Consider the following 22,678-nt stretch of genomic DNA (forward strand, 5'->3'; position numbering starts at 1 on the left):
GTTGGTGTGATAAAGGCAGGAGCAAAGAAAATGGGTGAGATAAAGGATGAGAGAAAAGGAGAGATAAGTACAAGGACACAGGGAAACAAAGAGAGAAAACCAGTCCTTTCAAGTCTTTTGAAGAGTCTAGAAGAGCAAGCAGTGAGGACGCTGCTGTTGGTACTTCAAACAAAAATGGTGTTTCTGAAGACCTAAGCATTTACTAGAAAATAGCCAGAGCATTTGATGACTACCTGGATTGTTCATGCTAGGTTTTTAGATCAAAATAGCATTTTCTATTTGCTCCTAATATATTTGTTTGAATATGGGTGAAAGTGAGAGGAAATCAGATGAATAGGATTTCCTCGTCTATCCTAGGCCAAAATATGTAATGTGTCCCCATCTCCTATGCTGTTACCCCTCTGACCCTACTCTGAGATATGCCCTGACCCCTGTTAAGTTGATCAGGCAAGAAATCCATTAGACTGAGGTGGTTCTAATGCTGTGGGGTCCTATGTAAGCAAACCAAAATCAGCCTGTAAGGATCTCACGTTTACAAAATCAAAATGCTAAGGACAATCAATCACAAATAGACAACTAGGATTTAAGCTACCACCAACCAGATAATTTCCTTTACTTGCTTCCACACTTTCTCTATAAAAGTCACTCCCCTCGCTCCTAACCACTTCTGTTTTGGCACTGACAGATTAGAATCGATGTTTGCTCAAATAAACTTTTCAAATGTTTAATATGCCTCAGTTTATCTTTTAACACCCCCTAACTGGGTTCTTCCACAGACCAGCCATGGGAAAACCATTTTACTCCTCAGAATGTGTTTCCTTCTCTATGAAGTGGAGATAATCATTCCCGGCTGGTTTTTCTTAGTGCATCTTGGTTCATAGAATCTCAGTAGTGGGAAGGACCTAAAGGGAGAAGAAGTGTAACCTCAAATTGGATGCATGAATCTCCAGCTCATTATCCCACCCGACTACGAACCTTTATTTACTCCTGTGCTCCTCCCTCAATTCCAATACTTTAACTTTGAGACTTTTAGCATTACATAATCTATGCAACACTTTTTTTCTGGAATTATGTTTGTATCAATAAACAATTTTGTGGTCTTTAAAATTAAGTTTCTGGTCTATGCATTATATACAAGGAAATATAAGTGGAGGGCAAGTGAAAATGGCATCAGGTTTGGAAGATGTTTTTAAAGGAAATCTAGATTTTTTTGTGTTGTGTTGGAGCCCAAAGGGGGAAAGAAAAAGTACGTTTTAAAGGAGCATAATTGAGGATGTCGCCCCTCTATACCAATGGCTCCCAAGGTGTGATCCTGGGCCAGCAGCAGCAGTATCACTGGGTACATTTTAGAAATTCGATATCTCTGGTCCCACCCCAGAGCTGCTGAATCAGAGACACTGAGGTTGGAGACCAGCAATCTGTTTTCTAACAAGTCCTGCCTTTTGAAGTTTGAGAATAATTGCTTTACGCTATGAAGATGGGGAGCTGGAGGAGTACACAGGGAACAGAAGAAGTGTGTGTTGGTATGTTTTCATCATTAAAAATGAGGATCATATTAGGTTAAAGCATGTGCAATTGCCAATAGTCAACCATATTTGGCCTATATGAAATGCAAAATACGATTCAATCTAAAATGTGTATTTTTAGGTATTATTAATGTGGAAAAGCTTTGCACAGAGCCTGGATAATAAAGTTCAGTGAACATTATTAGTGTCTCTGCCTTTTTTCTAATGCCCTAAATCATACCAATCAGAGCCTCTATTCTCAGAAAGAAGCTTTAAAGTGCCCGGCAAAGATCAATGGCAGGCAGCTCACCCCCATACTCACCAGAATGGACTGTGTTGTTCAATGAAAAGCATGTCACCAGCTCACCTTCCTTCTAAGAACTTAAGTAGTTGTCACTCTCCAATAAATAAAAACTCAGAAAAATACAACGCCTAGACATATCTCTGGGTTGAAATAACAACTAGATTTACTCTTATGTCCTGCTTCTTTCAGGTATGTGTTTATACCTAACCCTTCAAAATGTTCTTTCCTTCCAGCTTCTTACCTGCAGTTACATTCTTTTAAAATATGTGGCTTCTAGGAAGAGACAGAAATGAGCACAGGGCTCAAAAACAATTCTGAAGCAAGCCATGAACACAAAAAATAAGACTCTTGCCTGACGTCAGCGTGAATCAAGAGTGAGTCCCAGGTGTCTCTTGTCTTGCTGGATTTGTCTGTGGTGCAATAAGCCGTGTTATTGGAAACGGCCTAGAGAGAAAAGGAACACACCTTCTAACTAATCTATGTTAACTAGATGAGGAATATTGAATCCGGATGATTAAGCTAAAGTAACTTACTTCCATGGGAATGATAGCTTCCATGGGAAAAGGTGGGGATGAAGTTGGAGGAGGAAGAAAGGAGAGGAATGGGAAACGGAACACATTTTTTTCTTGGGGGGTATATGCCCTCTCCCCAAATTAATGTTAAAGTACATAAAAGATCAGAATTCTGTTTTATGTGTCTTTAGTGTTCCTCCCCACACGGGGGATGGAGGGACAATCAATAAATAGTCAATACTCATGAATGACTGCAGAGACAGAGAAAAGTTAGAGATCTATAGATTCCCATTTAGTAGGTGGCTGACAGGATATACACTTTATGACGTGTCTCAGTTAGTAAAGACTTGTTACAGACTGAAGGTTTGTGTACCCCCAAAACTCGTATGTTGAAACCCTAGTCCCCAACATGATGGTATTTGGTGATGAGGCTTTTGGGAGGTAAACAGGTCATAAGAATGGAGCCCTCATACATGGAATTAGTGTCCTTAGAGTAACCAGAGCTCTTCCTGTCTCTGTGTCATATAAGGGCACTACCAAAAGATGCTTGTCTCTAAACCAGAAAGAGAGCTTCACCCAAACCTGACCATACTGGAAATAGTCCAGATGCATAAGAAATCACATCTTATGTGGAATATTAGTGCCCTCCTTCTTTGTTGGCTCTTGCTGGCTTGTTTGGGGAAAATGAATCTGTCCTTCTCAGTTCATTCCCAGATCACACAGCTGATGGAGAATACCCTTCCAGGACAAAGATGAGGTTACTGTACACTTGGGGGGTTTGAGGCTATGTATTTTCTTCTGAATGACAATCTTTACCTTGCCTTCTAGTCCAAGCTGTTTGACCTCAATCTTTCAGATCCATTACCTGATAGCTAAGGGCAGGGCCACTTTGCCACCAAATTGGGGTGTGGTATGAGCACTGCAACTTACAAAGGAGCCTAACGATCCTGAGATAATTGGAAGTAGGTAAAGACAATATATTATATATTCTGTTCTTCCTTAATTATTCTTGTGTACTCTCTATTGCACAGGGAATTTTGTTTTGATGTTTATATACATCTGATCATAAGAGGAAAAAATAAAGCTACTTGTCATTTACTGTGAACCAAAGATACCATCATCTGGTCAGTGTTCTTTGTCATCTAAGTGTTAAAATTATATTCTAGTCTATTAGAATAAAAAGCAGACCTTTCTATTAACTATGAAAACCTAAAAATATTTAGTTTTTTAACCTGGACTTTCTGACCTAGTCAAATAAAATGTTAAAAAGAATGAAAAGGTGTTTAACTTAAAGTAATATAATATCAGCGTGATGCTTTACACACACACACACACACACACACACACACACACACACACACACACACACAAAATCTTTATTTCTCCCAAGAGGACTCAGTGGCTTCTTTGCTTTATTTCACCTCACTCTTCACTCCCACATACAGGCTCCTACAGAATTGCTGGCCCAAAACGCAGCTAAAAGGATCTTGTCAGAGGTTCAAGAGAGCACCTTCTCTGCCAGCTGTCATTAGCACACAGTTCATTCTCTCTGCTTATGTCACATTCATTAACATATAAGTGTCCCAGCACTTCCCAAGTCCTCCCCCTGCATTAGTTTGCAAGGGCTTCCATTAAAAAGTACCAAAGACTGAGTGGCTTAAACAGTAATGTATTTCCTTACAGATCTGGAGGCTGGAAGTCCAAGATCAAGGTGTCAACATGATTAGTTTCTTCTGAGGGTACCCCTCCTTGCGTGTATCTTTATACAGTGTTCCTCTGTGTGTGTCTGTGTCCAAATTTCCTCCTCTTATAAGGACACTGGTCATATTGGATTAGGACACATCCTAATGACTTTATTTAATCTTAATCACCTCTTTAAAGACCTATCTCCAAATGCAGTCACTTTCTGAGGTTCTGGGGTTAGCATTTCAAGATATAAATTTGGGGGTGACACAAGTCAGCCCATGAAACTCCCTTACTGAAATAAGGAGGGAAAGTGGGAAGATGCAGAACACATCACTGATTTCCTTCAGTAAAGCTGACTGGGAAAAAGAACCGTTTCCCCCACTTGCTACAAGTAGGAGGCAGAAGTGATGTTCTAAAACTGTGAACAGCACAAAGGAGAGAAGGAAGAGTATGGGCCATTTACTCACTAGGTTCTAAAAGCACTGTACTGTGGCCCTGTGAACTTTCCAAGGGCCTATGAAAATGTTTAAAAATGTAATGGTTTCCAAATATGAAAAGAAAATGGCAAATTTCTGGTAAATAAATGCTTAAAAACCCATAAAACTTAACATTATGCCAACTAGTCAACCTCAATTCAACCCAACTGTCATAGGATTCATTTATTCATTCATTTATTCATTCATTCATTTATTCAGCATACATCCCATGTGTCAGGCACCGTTCCAAATGCTGGGGACCTAGAAATAAACACAAAAGACAAAAATTCCTATCATCCAAAAGCTTACATACTGGTGCATGAGAGGGAAACAGAAAATAAAATATGCAAATCCTATAATATATTAGAAGATAGTGAGTGCTATCGAGAAAAATAAAGCAGAGAAAAGTGAATAGAGAGAGCCAGGGAAAAAGGACTTGCATTCAAATAGATGTTTAGGGAAGGCCTGGCTGGGGAAAGCCTTCAAGGACATGAGGGAATTCACTGTGCAAATATTTGGGGTAAAAGAGTTCCAGGGAGGGGCCAACACAGAACCAACGTCCCTGAAGCAAGAGCAAGCCAGAAGTGCCTCAGAAGCATCTAGGAGAACAAGGAGGATCTAACATAATCTATAAAGGCAGGAGGCTGGAGGACATGAAATCATTATCTCACAGAGATATCTGCACCCCTATGTTCATTGCAGCATTATTCATAATAGCCAAGATATAGAAACAACCTATGTGTCCTTTGACAGATGAATGGGTAAAGAAAATGTGGTGTATATTATACACACACACATACAATGGAATATCATTCAGCCATAAAAAAAGGAGCAAGTCCTATCATTTGGGACAACATGTTTGAGGGCATTCTGCCAAGAGAAATATGTCAGACAGAGAAAGACAAACATTGTATGATAGCACTTCTACGTGGAATCTAGAAAAGCCAAACTCATGGAAACAGAGAACAGATTGGTGGCTGCTAGAGGTTGGGAGTCGAGGAGATGTTGGTCAAAAGTTACCAACTTCCAATTATAAGATCAGTAATTTCTGGGAATCTAGTGTACAGAGTGGTGATTATAATTAACAATCCTGTATTATATATTCAAAAGTAGCTAAGAGAGTAAATGTTCTCACCGCGCGCGTGCACACGGTGATTATGTGAGATGATGGAAGTGCTAACTAACTTTATTGTTATATTCATTTGCAATAGACATGTATAAAATCATCATGATGTTTATCTTAAACTTACACAATGTTATATGTGAATTAAATCTCAGCAAACCTGGAGAAAAAAGATACGAAGCACAGGAAATGAGGTTAGAGGGTGACAAGAGACCAGACAACATATGGCCTTTTAGAAAGTCTTTGCTGTTTAGTCCACATTATAGCAAGAACCACTGGAGGGTTCTGAGCAGAGGAGTGAGTGATATGTTCTAATTTAGGTTTTGAAAGGACCGTTCTATCAGCTCTGTTGAGAACAGACTGTAAACAATGTTTAACACAGATGATAATTTATTATGTTCAATATTATGTGCGCTAAATCCTTTAAAAGTAAACGTGCCTAATATCTATAAAGATCTTAACAGGGCAGAAGGATGAGGAAAGGCCAGTGTAGATCAGCAATTTTGGTTGGAACATAAGAATGAAAGGCTGCCAAGAGTTTGCTGATGCTGTAGAATAGAACACAAGATTTTAATAAATTGGCATTGATTAAGATCTTGGACAGTTTTGAAAGTTTGGGAGCAAAAGGAATAAAGGTTGACCCTGTATCAATAAGTAAAATACTCCTTAAGTTATGATGGACCATGGTTTTATAGTGTTCAATTATTAAATGTAACATAATCACCTCAAAATTAGTAGTTTAAATAATAACAAAATGTATTTTGCTTGTAAAGCTGCAATTTGGACAGGGCTCAGCAAGAACTGCTATTTCCACACAGTGTCAGCTGGGAAAATGTGAAGGCTAAGAGCTGGGCTCATCTGCAGGCTTCCTTCCTCAAGTGTCTGATGGTTGATACTGGAAGACGCAGATAGAGAGCTGGCACCACTGGGCTTCTAGGATAGTCTAATTTATAGTAAGAAACGTATATATTTGGTCTTCATCCTGTTCCTGGCACAGAACTCCTACAACCTTTGGAATTTCCTTTGTTGAGAGTAATAGAGGACGGGTCCTTCATTATGTTAATGAGGTGACTTTTGTAAAGCACCTAAGGATGGGGGCTGGTTGCTAAGGGAATCAACCTTGATTAGAGGGTGGGAACTTTCAGTCCTACCCTGGAGTTGCAGGGTGGGGAGATGGGCTGAAAATCAAGTTCAATCACCAATGGCCAGTGATCTAATCAGTCACGATGCCTATGAAATAAAGCTTCCATAAACACCCAAAGAACAAGGTTTGGAGAGCTACTGGGTTGGCGAACACGTGGAGATTTAGGAAAAGTGGAGTGCTCAAAGTACAAGAAAGCTCTGCACTTCTTCCCACACACCATGCCCTGTGCATCTCTTCCATCTGGCTGTCCCTGAGTTATACAGCCTTTTACAATAAACCGGTAATCTAGTAAGTAAAGTATTTCCCGGAATGTTGTGAGCTGCTCTAGCAAATCAAACCTTTGGAACCTTCAATCTATAGCCAGTCAGTCAAAAGCACAGGCGCCAACCTGGATTTGTAATTGGTATCTGAAGAAGGGGTAGTCATGTAGGACTGAACCCTTAACCTATGAAATCAGATGCTATCTCTGGTAGATAACTGTCAGAATTGAGTTAAATTGTAGCAAACCCAGATGTTACTGAATTGCTTGGTGACATGGAAAAAAAAATCCATATGTTAGATTTGGTTATCAGAATCTTAGCTTTCGTATGTCTATTGGACTCTCTACATGGTCTCTCCAGCATGGCAGTTTCAGGGTTGCCGGCTTCTTTCACATTAGCTTGGGACTCCTAAGGTGAATGACCTGAGAGATAGAGGGAGCCTGGCAGAAGCTGAATCATCATGTACGACCTCAGAAAGCATGCAGGCAGCATCACTCCTGCTACTTTCTATTTACTAGAATCTAGTCACTAAAGCCAGTCTATATTCAAGGGGAGGAGGATTAGACTTCACAGTGATGTAGGAAACATTTCAAATAATTTGTGGATATGCTTTAAAACCAGTACATGAAGGTTTTACTTATAGCTCTTTACATACCTAGGGGACACTTGCATTAGCCCCTGACCCTGATGCTGCCCGATCCTCTGAGCCTGGCCCTTTTCATAGGAGCTATAGCTCCTGCTAATCCTCTTTGCTGAGGAAGAGGCTCTGGGATAAAGCTCTGGGAGTGGGAACAGAGGAGGAGGTCCTGCTATTTGTGCCCACAGAGGACAAAAAGAGATAATGAGATGTCAAGAAACCATTTGCTGTTATTTGCAATGATGTAGAGGTGGTCTAATGGAGAAGATGAATAGAGAGTTTGGGTTGGCAATCAAGCAATATGTAACAGTACTGACTCCTGAGCAGCTCCACCTAGGTATCCAATCAACACCTTGGGCTCAACATACCCAAGTCTGAACTCAACCTTATACTTCCTCAGTTCAACCCACTTGTATTCCCTATTTTCTGTTCCCTATCCAGCACCCACTCCTATTGTTCAAATTAGAAATCTGGTAGTCAAGTGACACACTCTCCCTCTCTTCCATGACTTATATCCAATCAGCTAAAACTCCACCTCCTAAATATCTCCTGAATTCACCTCTTCCTCTCTGTCTCCATTGCTTCTACCGTAATTCAATCTTCAACATATCTCATTCATAGTGATTAATGAATTGGTTATTTTGCCTCTCTTCTTATCATTTCATCTTTTACCCAGTCAATTACTACTATGAGGTTGGTGCAAAAGTAATTGTGGTTTTTGCAATTATTTTCAATCTTTTAAACCGCAATTACTTTTACACCAACCTAATATCTTTCTAAACCAGAAATCTAATAAAGACATTGTCTTGGGTAAAACAATGTTTTCTCTTTAATTATTCTTATGGTTCCTCATTACTTACAGAATGAGGAATTCTAGTTTTCAGGAGGGCATAAAACTTCAGTTTTCATTTTTTATCGATTTGTGCACCCTACACTCCAATCTTCCCATCCTCCTAGCCTTTCTCCAAGCACACCACGTTCTTTCTTGACTCTGTAACTTTGGGCCTGTTGTTTCTTCCAGGAAAGCCCTTTACCCCTTGAATCATCAGTGCAAATCCTTCATCTTTCAAATCCAGCTTTGATGTTACCTTTGTTGTAACATCTTCACTCTAAGGCCATGTTAATTACTTTTCTGTGTTCATAGCTTCTTCTAAAATGGGGCATACCATATTAATTTATAATTAACAATTTCCAAATCACTACTACACAAAAAAAAAAAAAAAACTTGTAAGTTCTTTCTTAAGCATGAAAAATTATGATCTTGTCCATTTTCGTATTTCACCTGTATCTGGCACATAAAATACAGTCAACAAATACATATTAAACTAATGAATGAGTGAATTAGAATTCATATTTTTTTAAGCTTGTACAACTCTGTACTTACTTAAGACATTCACTGATCTACGCCCAAATAATTACTTTCTTTATGTAGGAGGTATTTATGGTGCTGTTCCAGAGAATATTAGACCAAGCAAGTGATTCAGAAAGTACTTAATTCAGTTCTGTCAATTTTCAGATAAGGAAAGTAAAGCTCAAAGGAGAAGGAAAAGCACAATTTACTGATCCAGCCATCTTCACATATATATCACATTTAGTCTTCATGTCAAACATACACCTCAGGTGTTGTTAACTTTCAATTAAGAAAATACACTCCAGAGAAGTTGTTTAACTTCTTCCTCTGTCATACAGCCAACTGAGCTTCCCACCCTGGCTTACTCATTGCTCTTTCCAGTATAGCTCATTTATTACTAAGATATGATAAAGATCTACATTACTAAAACTACATTCAATTTTCTAATCCATTCTGATCTCATTTCTAATGTATTAGAAGGAAGGATTTGAGTAAAAGTATGATATCTGCACAGAAAAGGGACAAAGGAGTAAATCACAGGATAATAGAGAGGAGAAACCTTGGAATCAAGTGGGCATGAAATCAATCTCTAACTCTACATTTGATTTGGAGTATTACCATGAAGAAATTCCTAAAATTCAAAGAAGTGTACCTCAGAAGACTATGATGAATACGAATTGTAATTACTTTTATAAGTACCTAACACCTCCTATAGTGGTTACATAAACTCCAGTTTCCTCATTCTTTCTTAAAGTCTTAGAACATACAGCCTTAAGATATATCATATCTTATGAAACCAATAAGATAGATTAAAATATATTTTCTAAATAAGATAGATTAAATATGTATTTTCAGACTGATCTTTTATATAGGACTGGTTTTTTTAAAACTAATCAGAAAAAAACAAGCTTTTTCAAAGAAGATTGAACTATATAGCAATCATTTATAATAAAAGAGAGAAGAAGCAAAGCAAACTATCCTTGTTGGATCATTAGATTAAACATGGAAGGGCCAGATTTCAATAAGCTTAGGGCATCAAAGAAATCATAGTCCTCTGTGAGAAGAAATGAGAGAGAAATAAGATGGATGGATGGATGGATGGATGGATGGATGGATGGATGGACAGATGGATGGATATAGCACCAAATAACTGCCATAAGTAAATGATTCTGCTCAAGAAAAGACAACTTTGCTACCTAAGACTTGCCCCGAAAAGTAGGTCACAGGAAATGTGTAGCAGCCCTTCCACCCACAAAGATTCACAGAAAAGAGAAGTGGTCAATAACTTAGAAATTACCAATACTAGTAACGAGTATGGACAGAGTCCCTTATCTCCCTTGGTGTTAACCAAAAGAAGAAGAGATGAACATTCATAAACACCAAGGTTTAGTCACCAGGAAAGAAAGGTTTTTGCAGATCTGAGCAAAGGCATGGCCACTCAATAGAGTGGGTCAAAGAGAGAACCGCAACTCTGCGTGTTTCTCATTGAACCCTGATGGAAGGCACCAACTTGCATATGAGACATTTTGCTTTATTTTGCTATTTCTTGTTTTCTTTCCCTCATTTTTCTTTGTTCAACTTTCTCTCCTCATCTTTTTCCTCTTCATCTCTTTCATTGTTATTCCTTTCTCCCTCCTTTCTCTTTCCTCTTTTTAAAAAATTTCACCAGCAATGTTCCTTAGTTACCTGTCAATACCTGCCTTTAGAAGGGGCACCCCTATCTCCACATGATGTCAAAGATTAAAAAAAAAAAAACAACAACAACAAATGTAAGGTGGCTGGATGGCTCAGTTGTTTAGAGCACGAGCTCTGAACAACATGGTTGCTGGTTCCATTCCCACATGGGCCAGTGAGCTGCGCCCTCCACAAGTAGATTGAAGGACAACGACTTGGAGCTGATGGGCCCTGGAGAAACACACTGTGCCCTAAGATTCCCCAATACATTTTTTTAATTAAATAATAAAAATTAAAGAAATAAAATAAAATTTAAAAAAAAACTGCAACCAAATTTGTCTTCAAAACTGTATTTAAAAAAAAAAAAAAAAAAAAAACTACAAATGTGCCAAATAATGGGAAAAAAATTGCTGGTGAGTCCTGATTTCATAAATGGTGGAGAGTGAATCTTTTTCTTGGAAAAGAGGCACTCAGATCTTTCCTAGATCACCACCACCTGTGATGACCTTCAATTGATGAAAACAATGTTTTGTTACACTGGTTGGCTTCTCAAAAAATTTCCAAGTGCATTATGGGGAGCAATCTTGGGTTGAGTTTCTTTACCCTCAAAATAATGAGTAATTAACAATCATTCCTTTTCATTAACTGAATGGAAATTTTTATGTCTGAAGATGTTCAAGGAAAAGCAAACAACCACTAAAGAAATATGCTTTGAATGGAATCTTACTGTAGAGATTGCAATAAAGTATCCTTTAAGGCTCTTCTAAGTCTGAGACGGAATTGCCTCATGTAATGTACACCATAATGGTAGTAGAGAAGGTAATGTAACCCCAACTTAAACTGCTGAAACATAACGAGGGTATTTTTCCATTGGGCCCACATTCCAGATCTCCAGATACTTTGTCCTATGTTCTTTCTATTGCAAAAGAATAGTACCTTCATGCAATATTTTCCAATTACTGCAGAAAATATAAAAGAATAATGTCAAAGGAAACATGAACCAGGAGTGCAAATAGTAATCAAAGCTTTCCAGTCCAGTAGAGCCAAAGAATTTTACTGCAAGACATAGTGATCATTTACCCCAGTGAGGAGGAAAACTGTTGGGCTGAAACAAATGAAAGAGATTGAGAAATCCTCTGGTGAAATCGGTGACATTTCACCCTATCCAAAGATTAACTCAGTGAATGGTGTAACTGAAAGGATATGAATTTCAAACATGCCTTGCAAATCCTGCAACTCAATGTCTTTCAAAGAGATTACTGTTGATAGCATGAGGGTAAAACACGCTTTTGATTAACAGAAGAAAAGCTCATCTGGGAGATCCTCCTGATTAGATAGGCCATTCCATGTAAAATGTCACAGTGACAATCAGAAAAGGCATCCCTGAAATGCATAATGAAGGATTTTAAGAGAAATTGGTTTACCTCCAGATACTAGGGAATGATGAAATTTAGTCCTGTGTAAAAGAGCTCAGCCAGAAGAAATGATGGGGTGTCATTTGAGGGGTTCCAGAAAATTGAACAAAAGTGAAAATCAGACTGTGTTGCCGCTTCTTTCCATTTCCATCACCTCAGTGGCTCCTCATCCTCTTTCCAACTCCTCGCAGTCATGAATGACCTGGAACCCAGGACAGAAGAGGAAACAGAGTCATCGCCCCAAAGACTGTACCAATCAAGCCTGATCTGGTATTAATTTCAGTTCAATAAGGCATGTAATGGGAGGAAGGGGATAGATTTCCGTAACATATAAAAATCAGTAGTCATCACTTAAAATAGAAATGATTTTATCAGTAAAATTAGAAAGTACGTAATGTACATCAATGGGGGTGGGTAGGAGGTCAGACAAAGGCCAAAGGAAAGGAAGATTATAAAAAGAAAAAGAAAAATACCTAGTAATGAAAACATTAATAGTATATTATATTAAAATTCAAAGAAATAAATATTTTGGTTGCATTATAAATATGAATGATGAATATGAATGATATTTGATCAAGTGGAAAGATATAAAGGATGATACAAATATATGTTCTTTTCTGTATTGGAATTATAGGCAGTTTTCAAACTGAAAGTGGATAATGTTCCAAAGATAATTTGAAAGATATTTACTTGGAGTTTAGAATATATTTTCCCATAGATACATTGTTGAAAAGTCTAAATTAGGTTCCTAGGTTACCTGTGAATTTTATTTAAATCAAATGTGTAGCAAAATAATATTAATTTATATTTTTGAATCAGTAGAAAATAAAACTATTTCATTAGAACAAAAATGTGTTACCCGGAAATGAAAAAAATTTAAAGAAATAATTGTATGGAGTGCCTGATAAAGGGCTTCTGGGAGATATCAAAGAATGTAGATATTATTTGTACCAGACTGTTGTTTAGGTCCACTTTCTTTCTTCCATAGCTATATCCTGTCCTTTAGTAATCGCATCCAGTTTCTGGCTTTAAATATCATCTATCTGCTGAGATTTCCCAAATTTTTAACTCTAACTCAGACATGTCTGTTAAAATACAGTCAAATATACCCAATGCCTTCTTGTCTGGTAAACACTGTAAACTTAACATGTCACGAACTGGATTTCTGATCACCCCACTACCCACCAAACCTGACCCACCTCCATCTTTCCCATCTCAGTTAATGGCAACTCTGTTTTTCCATCTCTCACTCCTCTGTCCTCTAATACCCTAAATCCAATCCCTTAGTACATCCTATCAGCAATACCTTTAATATACATTCGGAATCGTACTTCCATTTCTTATATTCTCTAGTTCAAAACGTCATCGGTTTTAGCTATATTATTGCAACTTCCATGGCCACCATGCCTTTTTAAAAAGTTCCCACCTCCCGTGCCACTCCTTGCATGTTCCATCTCTCTTTTTTTTTCTTTTTAATCATTATTTCCATCTAACATCCTATACATTTCACTTATTTGCTTACTCTCTGTCTCTTCCTTTCTAGAATGTAAGCTCCATGAGGGCAATGACTTTGCTCTGCAATACCTAGAACAATGCCAGGCATAGAATAGGCATTCGAATACTTGTTGAATAAATTGAATAAACAAATAAACTGAATAACTGAAAGAATAAATGCTTATTTTGCAAGTGCTCTATTGGCACTGTTCTTACTTTTAGCATCTGTCACAGAGGTACATTTTTTTTTCTACAAATGAAAGAAAAAAAGAAAAGGCAATAGCTCTCTATTTGGTCTCTCTGTCTCCAGTTTTGCCACTTTCCAATTAATCTTCCACCCAGCAGCAACAACGCTCTCTCTACAACTCAACCCTGCTGAACCTGCCTCTACAGAACTTCATGACTTGGAAGATTAAGGCCGTCCATTTAACCTGACTTATAAGACCTTTCATTGTCTGCCTCTTGTGTATCTTTCCAGCTTCATAGTCAGTGAATCATGTTTCTGCTAGGGAAGAACTGAGCCAATAAAGAGATTTCAAATCAGGGATGACTCCTTTGGACAATGGCCATTGATGCTGATTGTGGTTCCTTGGTCACTGTGAGAGCTGGCCACCTGCCATCCTTCTGTATCATGTGGTCCCTCAGTCATCATTCATCATGCAGAGTGCCTACTCCTTTTAAGATTACAGTGCAATTGCTTTACTACCCCTTTTATCTTGAATTAAATGTGAAAGAAAACTCCAGCATAAACGATGTGTTTGTTTTTTTTTAAGTGAAGCTATTCTATTTAAGATACTAGGGCTTTGAGGAGGTCACGCTCTGTCCCTGAGCACTCGGCTCCTTTATACCTGGTGTGCCCCCGGAGGCCTCTTTGAGCAACTACTGCCAGTGAGGCTCCAAAACAAGAATGGCAGCTTCACAATGCACCAACTCAGAAGAAGACATCCTTTCAGAACAACCATGTCTATTGATTATTTACAAAAATTGCATAAGTACTGAAATGCACTTTACTGTTCTCTCCTCCTCTGTTTAGTGTGTGACAAATAGCAACAGCTCCAAATGACAGGAAACAACAAAATGAGAAATATGTCAGCATCTGCATCGTGCAGGAGACAGAACATTATGCGGTTTTCACCTGATGATTGGCTCCCGGAGGAGTAATTAGGATTTGGCACACTTCTTACTGGCGCTACCTCAGCTTCTCTGCCAGAGGATTCTGAGAAAAGGTTTGTTGTTTCTGTTTCAAAATTGCATTTTAGGCCGACTCTTTAAACAGAGTGCATGTAGGGACAAATGGCATGAATGTTTAGCAAGTGGTGTTCGTCCTCCCATCCTGTCTCTGTGCCTCAGGTCCATGACAGATTTATTTTTCGGAAGTCTAACAAAAATTGACATTTAAAAAAATTGGAAGTGGAGTTTGTAACTGCCAGAAGATACAGGTTTTTTTATTTTCGGAGGCTATGGTTGTTCTTTGCCATGCCTTTTACGAATGGGTAGATTATTTTCAAATTGGGAAATAAAATCCTATCCAATTTTGAAGACCCAATTGGAGCCAAACAAAATTAACCTGAAGTATTAGTCCACTTGGAAGAAGGGCTATTGCCAATGCAAATCTAATCATGTCTCTGACTTGTAATGAAACACATATACAAATCAATGAATCACTCTGTTTTTTTTTAACACTTCTACAATGCTCTCCCATCCCCCAATTCCTTGCAACAAAACCAGCTCCCCAGAGGCCAAGGAGGTAGGTCTATTGGAACCAACTGGTTAGGCATTGTTGTCTGCAATATATCATGACTTTGGGAGAATTAAGAAAAAGGAGCAGTTAGAAAAATGATACTATTGTATTTAGCTTATTACAAGACAGAACTAATTGCAATAATGGTTTTGAATAGCCCTTCAATAAATCTGGGACTACTAAGGGATAAATCGTTACCTGTAGCTATACCACATGCCCCCTTCAATATATATATATACACACAGCTAAAATGTATGCATACAAACACACACACACACACACACACACACACACACACCATACACATACCAGGCACACATACAAACATAGCACACACACATACATACCACCACACACATCAACAGACACCATACACATATACATTCCACATGCAAACACCCCCCACATGCATATCACAAATATCATGTATACATAACCCACATACATTCACACACACACCACCAGCATACACAGGCTATGTGTAAATACTACACACATACTATTTACAATTGAATACACGTACACATTATGCACACACCATATACATTATATTATACACACACCATACACATGATATTCCACATACCTGTGCTCACAGTGCACATGAATATACATTTGCAAACACATGCTACACACCACACACTACATACACACTACATATAAATTCACTAAACACATAAATGCACCACCTCAAATGCAATACATACCCTAAGTGCAAATACACCCACACCAAAAATATACACAAATAACACACATATGCACTCCCACAACACACATAAACAGTTCTGCATACTACATATCAGGTGTGGAATAATCCCAAAGCTCTATTTCTTTCTACCCCTCTACTACATTACGCGTGTTCTGGAAGCCATTTCTCATCACCCTACAGAATTATTATCCTACCTCCTAAGGTCAGGCTGATAATGTTAGTCTATTCCTAACAAAATGGACTGAATCTAGTATGGAACCATGCAATTTCAGAGTGATCTGGGAAAAGGACTCAAAGCCATTTTGATTATGAAATTTAAGGTCCCTTCTGGAGGAGGGAGGGCCTTGCAGACAGGTTAAGTTCCTGAGTTGCCCCATAAAAATACACCTTCCCAAGACTGTTGTGCAATGTGGAAGGAATTCAACAAGACAATCACGACTTTGTGCTGGTTGCATGTGCAAGACAAAGACAAAGGAAAACCTGAGAGAAAAAAATGCACAGAGCGGTAGGAAGGGTGGGAGGGGCAGAGAGAATTAGAAAGAGGAGTCATTTCAAACTAAAAGAATTGCAAGGGAAACACAAGACCCCACATATCTATATGGTACATCTAAAGGAAACAGGGAGAGGAAATGATGGGTTCAGGAAACCAGGATGTGAACAAGGCCAGATACCCCTGATAACACGTAGCCCCTTCTTTCTCCTGTACTCCTTAGCCAGCCCAAAATGACAAAGCCTCAGAAAATCAGGCCTTTTACGGGAGGAACTGAGAAGCCAATTACTAGATGTAGAATCAAATGCTGCCAGAGGTCATAGTGGAATATCACCTCCTTCTCCTTTGTCCAGGACAACAGATTCCACTCTTCCACAGGCCTCAGAAGTCCAGTCCCGGTAAGAGCCTTGAGAAGAGGGGATGGGTAGTGCCAAGATTGCCAGGAAGACGAGCTGCGTGCCAAGGCCCCGGAGCACCACCCTAGCAGTGGGATTCTGGGATTTGAGTGCCTTTCCCAGCTCTGCAGATCGTCTGGCCTTTAATGCTTTGATATCACAGAAGAAGAAGGCTTGTTTTTAATTCCGGTATAGCCAGTGCTCTTCACATGTACATTTTCCACATCCTCACGTAAATAAGGAGAGATTGTGATGATAATTCCATGTTTATGTCTTTAGAACAGAGGCTCTGTTTTTCCAGGAGCCAGGAAAAAAAACTACCATAGAGGAAACACAATTTATAAATGATTAAAATGCGTGCACACACACACATGCAGAGATGCAGAGAGCACACTCAGCTCTGTGGTCATGCAGCCATGTCCATGAACAAGAGAACTGAAAACCAGGAAGGTGAATTCACCTTTGGAACTGATAAGAGTCATTGTTTAGCTTTCCTTTATTCTTTGTTTTGATCTAAGGCTGCCTCTCCTATCACTTTCTCCCTTGACACAGCCTCTCATTGTCAGCATAGAGACTGAAGAAAATTGTTCATTTCATGTAAGAGCAATATGCTCCCCTCCTTTTGTCTTTTTCAGGAAATCAGTAGCTCATGTTCCATTACCTGGAGTGCTTTGCCTTATCTCATTCCTATAAGTGAAATGGGAATTTCAAGGCCGTAATTTAAAATTATTCTATCCAATTCATCCTAAACGGATTCTGTTCTCACTGCAACCTTTATCTCCAGACCTTAGTAAAGATTACATTCAGACTCACCCACAGGCCCACAATTGTCCTCTCTTTGGAGCTGAGGTCTTTAGAAACATAATGAAATGTGACAGCCTTTTGAACTGGGCTCTAGAAATTGTCTCTTTTATGGCCAAGTGGATTGCTTGCCATTTTAGAAGCCAGTCTCTACATTGTTTTATAATTTATCTTATAGAAGGACCTGGGAAACTCTGGGTTTTCTAAACAGACAATACTTTCTCATTATTCCAGAACAGATTCTCAGAGATTTGTTGCTTTTTCTAAAATATATTTGAAACTTGAGGTCTAAAAATAACATCTAGTCATCAGATGGAAGCTTCAATTTATTCCTTTCTCAAACAAGTACCAAGAGTGAGGATGAATACTAACGATTCAGGCTAATGTGACCAATTTTCACTGTGTGCAATTCTGCTGCAAGAGAAAATTCATAGAGCTAAAAGCTGGGTGACATTTTTCCAGGCTGCACCAGTTCCTTCAATTCAGTTTTTGACAACTAGCATCTCTTCTGATTGGTTGGAATCTATGCTATCTATGCCATTGGTGAAGTAGTTTACCATCTAGTCCAATTCCTTATTTTAAAAATAAGTCAGATCTCAAAGATGCAAAATGATTTCCCCAGTCACATAGAGAGTAGATAGCCAAGACTCTTTTATGTCATTTGAATTCCACTTTAATACCCTTTTTACCAACTTGCACGGTCATCCAAATATGTATAATCACGAACTGTGTTCTAACAAGACTCCACTGTTTCAATAACTGAAAGCAGCCTTACAATTCAATACACTAGCTCAATTATTCTATAGTATATAATAGTAGGCTAAAAATACATAGATTGTTATAGCCTATAATACACACAAATATCTCTTCTCTGACCAAACATCATAGAAACCAAGCTCAGAAGGGTTCATCCAGGAGCAGCAGAAAGAAAATGAAATTTACCAGGTTCTCTGGATTCTAGTCCTGAGTGTCACCAATAATTTTGTGACTTTGGGTAAGTCCTTAGTTTTCACAATTAAAATTGGGAAGTCTAAAAGATAAGGGCTTCAGTTGAGATTCTCAGGTGAATGGTTGGACTAGATGACAATTGAGATCGCTGAGATTCTTTTATTTCCTGATCTGTTTACCAGGAAATTAGTTTAATACACTCCCCTTACTGGCCCTTTCAAGAAGCTTCACTTCCAGCACCGATGGCCACAGCAGAGTCTACCCATGAAGCAGCTCTGATGTGGAGAAAACAAACCCACAATTTCAGGTAAGCCATTGTTAGCCATCCACCAATATCCATTTGCTTCTTCCTGCTATTAAAATCCCCCGCCCAGATTTTCACTGGGTTCAAAACCCTCTAACTATACATGACAATTCCTTGCCTCCCTTGCAACGAGGCTCTGTGACTAAGTTCTGACTAATAACATGTGAGCCAAAAGTGGTGTGTATAACTTCCAGGTTTTACCCTTAACTAGGAGGGATGTGCCCCCTACTTCCTCTTTTCCCCTTCCCACTGTCTGGGGCAGAGATGCTGTAGCCAGCCCGCGTTGGGCACAGAGATGGAAGCTGTGTGTTAAATATAACAGAATTGATATACCAGCCCTGCGTTGCCCGCTTCTAGGCAGGCACATAAGTGAAAAATAAACTCTCACTGCATTGTGAGTATATTTGTCTTAACAGCCTAGATGGTACAACAATCAGTAAATGCTGCCATGGGATAAACTGAGGAATCTGAGCAGTAAGCCTCCGCCTTGGATTCTATTCAGTAGAGACCTAGCCCACACTTTAAGGCCCTATTTACAAAGAAATAGTTTTAATTATAAACGAAGACATCTCAAGTTTCATAGTTCATAAGAAGACATGCTGATGATTAAGACCAATGATGCTTTTAATCCAACACATCCTGTAAGATAGGCTTTGCATATTGTAGTCAAATATACTTTTTTAAATTCTACCTTCAATAAATAGTCTTACATTACAGAATCATAGTACAAACTATAAATATAGTATGAAGTATAACCACTAGAGCCACCGGTAACAAAGTAATCAGTATTGGGTTGTAACAGCCACCAGATTGTCTTTAGAAAAGTGTTTCTAAAAATAAAAGATCTCTGTGAATCCTGAAATCTCAAGAATCCAAAGACAAGAGGTTATTAACCTTTCACTTTACTGGTCAGTTTATTGCCACATCTCTTCTTTAACACCAAGCCAATTCATACATGATGTCTGAATATGTAACACCAAGACCTAATATTTAACCAGCATCTAGCTTGAGAATACAGAATAAGCTACAATTTGGTCATGTTAATTGTGCTAGATACTGCAGACTGATTCACTCAACAACCATTCCAATCTCCTTCTAGCACGCCTTCTCGTAGAAGAAAGGCTGGAAAGCTAAAACTCCCATTCCACAGAGGGATCTGCATTGGACCCAGTTTCTTCTAAGCCCTCTCACATTCTGTAAGCTACCTGATACCTTACGTTAAATCTCTTTCTGTTTACACCGGCTAATCTCAATTCTATTTCTGCAACTAAGAATCCTGACTGCGACAATGATATTTAACTCTTTGACTCTTTAAGGACTGAAGACATGAGGACATTCATAAAACATATTTTTATGGTTACTGTCTTATAATTGGCACTTTTAACATTAATTATTTTGTTAATGGAAAGAGAAAGAAGCACCAGTCAGGTGGCTAGGTCTTGGGAAGTGTGAGCGCTAATAAGAAGTGTTAAACAGCTATCTTCCTATTCCATCCTGACTCACAAGCCATCTGCAAAGACACATAGTCATTTTCACACTGGTCTCAATGTGGAAGCCAGTGCCAGGAGACTAGAGTGCAACTGAGCTTTGGATGGGTATTTGACAATGTATTCTACTTCTTGAGGCTAAAGCAATTAGTAACAGGAGCCACAGTCATCAACACTGTTGATAGAGGAGTTGTTAAGCCTGCTTCACCTAGTGTGCAGTTTTACAAGTGGATCCCCGACCATCAGCATCTCCTGGAAACTTCTTAGAAATACAAATTTTCACACACATACTCAAACACCAGAGCTAGTGAATCAGAAACTCAGGGCTGGACTCCAGGATCTGTTTTATCAAATTTCCCCAGGTGGGGCAGCTGGATGTCTCAGTTGGTTGGAGTGTGAGCTCTTAATAACGATGTTGCCGGTTGGATTCCTGCATGGGATGGTGGGCTGCACCTCACCCCCACCCTGCAACTAAAATGAAAACAGCAACTGGACTTGGAGCTGAGCTGCGCCCTCCACAACTAGATTGAAGGACAACAACTTGACTTGGAGCTGATGGGTCCTGGAAAAAAAACAACACACTGTTACCCAATAAAAAAAAATTTTTTTTTTCCAAAGTTCCCCAGGTAATTCTGATGCATGCTCAGGTTTAAGGAGCAGTGGTAAAGTTGTTCGACACTGGATGAAGTTAAATGGAGTTTAAGAAAAGTAGTTAGGGTAAGAAGAGAAAAGACAATTAAAGAAACAGGTCTTTGATTTAAAAGGAAATGCATGTTAGAAATACAATATAAATGTAAATCTTTTCCCATAAACAATGGGAAAAGCATTAGTAGAAAGAGCATTGTGCAGTGAATCTAAATCATTGGATTTGAATTTTGAATTCTTAACTAATAATTAAGTAACTTTGAACTCATCACTTGACTTTTCTGGGATTCCATTTCCTCACTTGTAAATTGAAGAAATGGGATAAGTTGTTCTCCATCACTCACGATTCTGTTTTCTATCAGTTCTGGGCTGTTATCCTTATTAGCTTCCTATTGCTTCCTGAGTATCATGTCCGTTCTGGTATCAACCTGATGATACAAATTTCCCAACATTCTACTTCTCCATTTAGGAGCAGTAACTGGAGGAAAATTACCAAAAGACACATGTCATTCTCTACCCCAAGTCAATACTCCAGCTTAACTCAGAAGAAGTAAATTCCACTGAATATCTGAAAGACCAATGTAACATTTAAAATGTATTGGGAATTTACCAATATACTAGAAATATGTACAAATTAGTGTATGTGTCTTTTATATTATCAATGATTTTAATCACATGTGAAACTTGAATGTTAAGAACAAGATTTTCACAATTTAAGATACTGTGTGTGTGTGTGTGTGTGTGTGTGTGTGTGAGAGAGAGAGAGAGAGACAGAGAGAGAGAGTGTATTAAATGCTTTAATCTACTTCCAAAACTTAAGAGTTGAGATTTACTGGCATTCAGCCAAGACTCAGGCAGGTAGTAATTATACTTGGGAAAAGCACAAAATTACATCCCTTAACAATCTGAAAACATTGCAACATTGACAGGAGATTATGAGCACTCTGTGAACTGGGGACTATAGAGAAAAAAAGTCATGTGTGTAACTGAAGTTTGTACATATGGAAGAAGGGATGCCTTGTCCTACTTACGAAGCAGCAGGGACCAAGAGCTAATCAGTTAATAAATTTGCTGAAGATGGAAATGCAAACACATTGCAAAGCTATAAAATAATAAATTAATAAATTAGCATTCCACAGGAAGGCACAGCAAAAATACGTCCCTTAAGGCTGAGACTATATCTTTCTTCCCACCATCTATCTTGGCAGATAGTAGGTACTTAGAAAATATTTGAGACTGAATGAACGGATAAAAATTGAGACTGAGACTATTTAATTCTTTGTATATACACGTGGTCCCAAAGAAACACATATTTTTGCCATGTATTTCAAGCAGGAATAAGTTACTTTACTTTTAATGACCCTAAAATATAGTATCCACTTTCAAATTTTTGCAGAGCCAATGGAGAGGAGTAGAAATTTCACGCGAGTTTTATTATGTTGAACCTTGTGAAATTATAGTCACTGCTTTGGGCCTATAAATTCTAATGGTCCAACATAATTTTTCTTTTTTAATCTAGGACACATCATGTACATTTAAAAACCTGACTAGCACTATCTTTGTAAACACTGAATCAC

The 22,678-nt window shown here is 38.5% G+C and overlaps 2 long non-coding RNA genes across 6 annotated transcripts in view; one reads left to right on the forward strand and one right to left on the reverse strand.

Annotated features, from left to right (window-relative positions):
* The window catches only part of LOC109452869 (uncharacterized), a 114,021-nt gene that overhangs the window by 31,354 nt on the left and 59,989 nt on the right, over positions 1 to 22,678 (reverse strand). For 2 of the 4 annotated variants that reach the window (XR_016022445.1, XR_012493903.2), the window contains exons 6-7: positions 12,097 to 12,289; positions 2,057 to 2,253 (exon numbers count right to left, since the gene is read on the reverse strand). This is a non-coding gene — a long non-coding RNA (uncharacterized LOC109452869). Of the gene's footprint in view, positions 1 to 2,056; positions 2,254 to 12,096; positions 12,290 to 22,678 lie in introns of those variants that run through there. The other 2 variants (XR_016022440.1, XR_016022439.1) reach the window with 2 other exon arrangements.
* LOC141570071 (uncharacterized) lies at positions 16,639 to 20,450 on the forward strand. Of its 2 annotated transcripts, none has more exons than XR_012493905.2 (3): positions 16,639 to 16,919; positions 18,848 to 18,972; positions 20,069 to 20,450. It is a non-coding gene; the product is annotated as an uncharacterized LOC141570071 (long non-coding RNA). The 2 variants fall into 2 exon arrangements; XR_016021644.1 differs by lacking the exon at positions 16,639 to 16,919 and adding an exon at positions 18,547 to 18,711.

Source organism: Rhinolophus sinicus, chromosome 1 (assembly GCF_057876585.1).
Source record: "Rhinolophus sinicus isolate RSI-liver-muscle chromosome 1, RSI-T2T, whole genome shotgun sequence".
In the NCBI taxonomy this organism is placed as follows: Eukaryota; Metazoa; Chordata; class Mammalia; order Chiroptera; family Rhinolophidae; genus Rhinolophus; species Rhinolophus sinicus.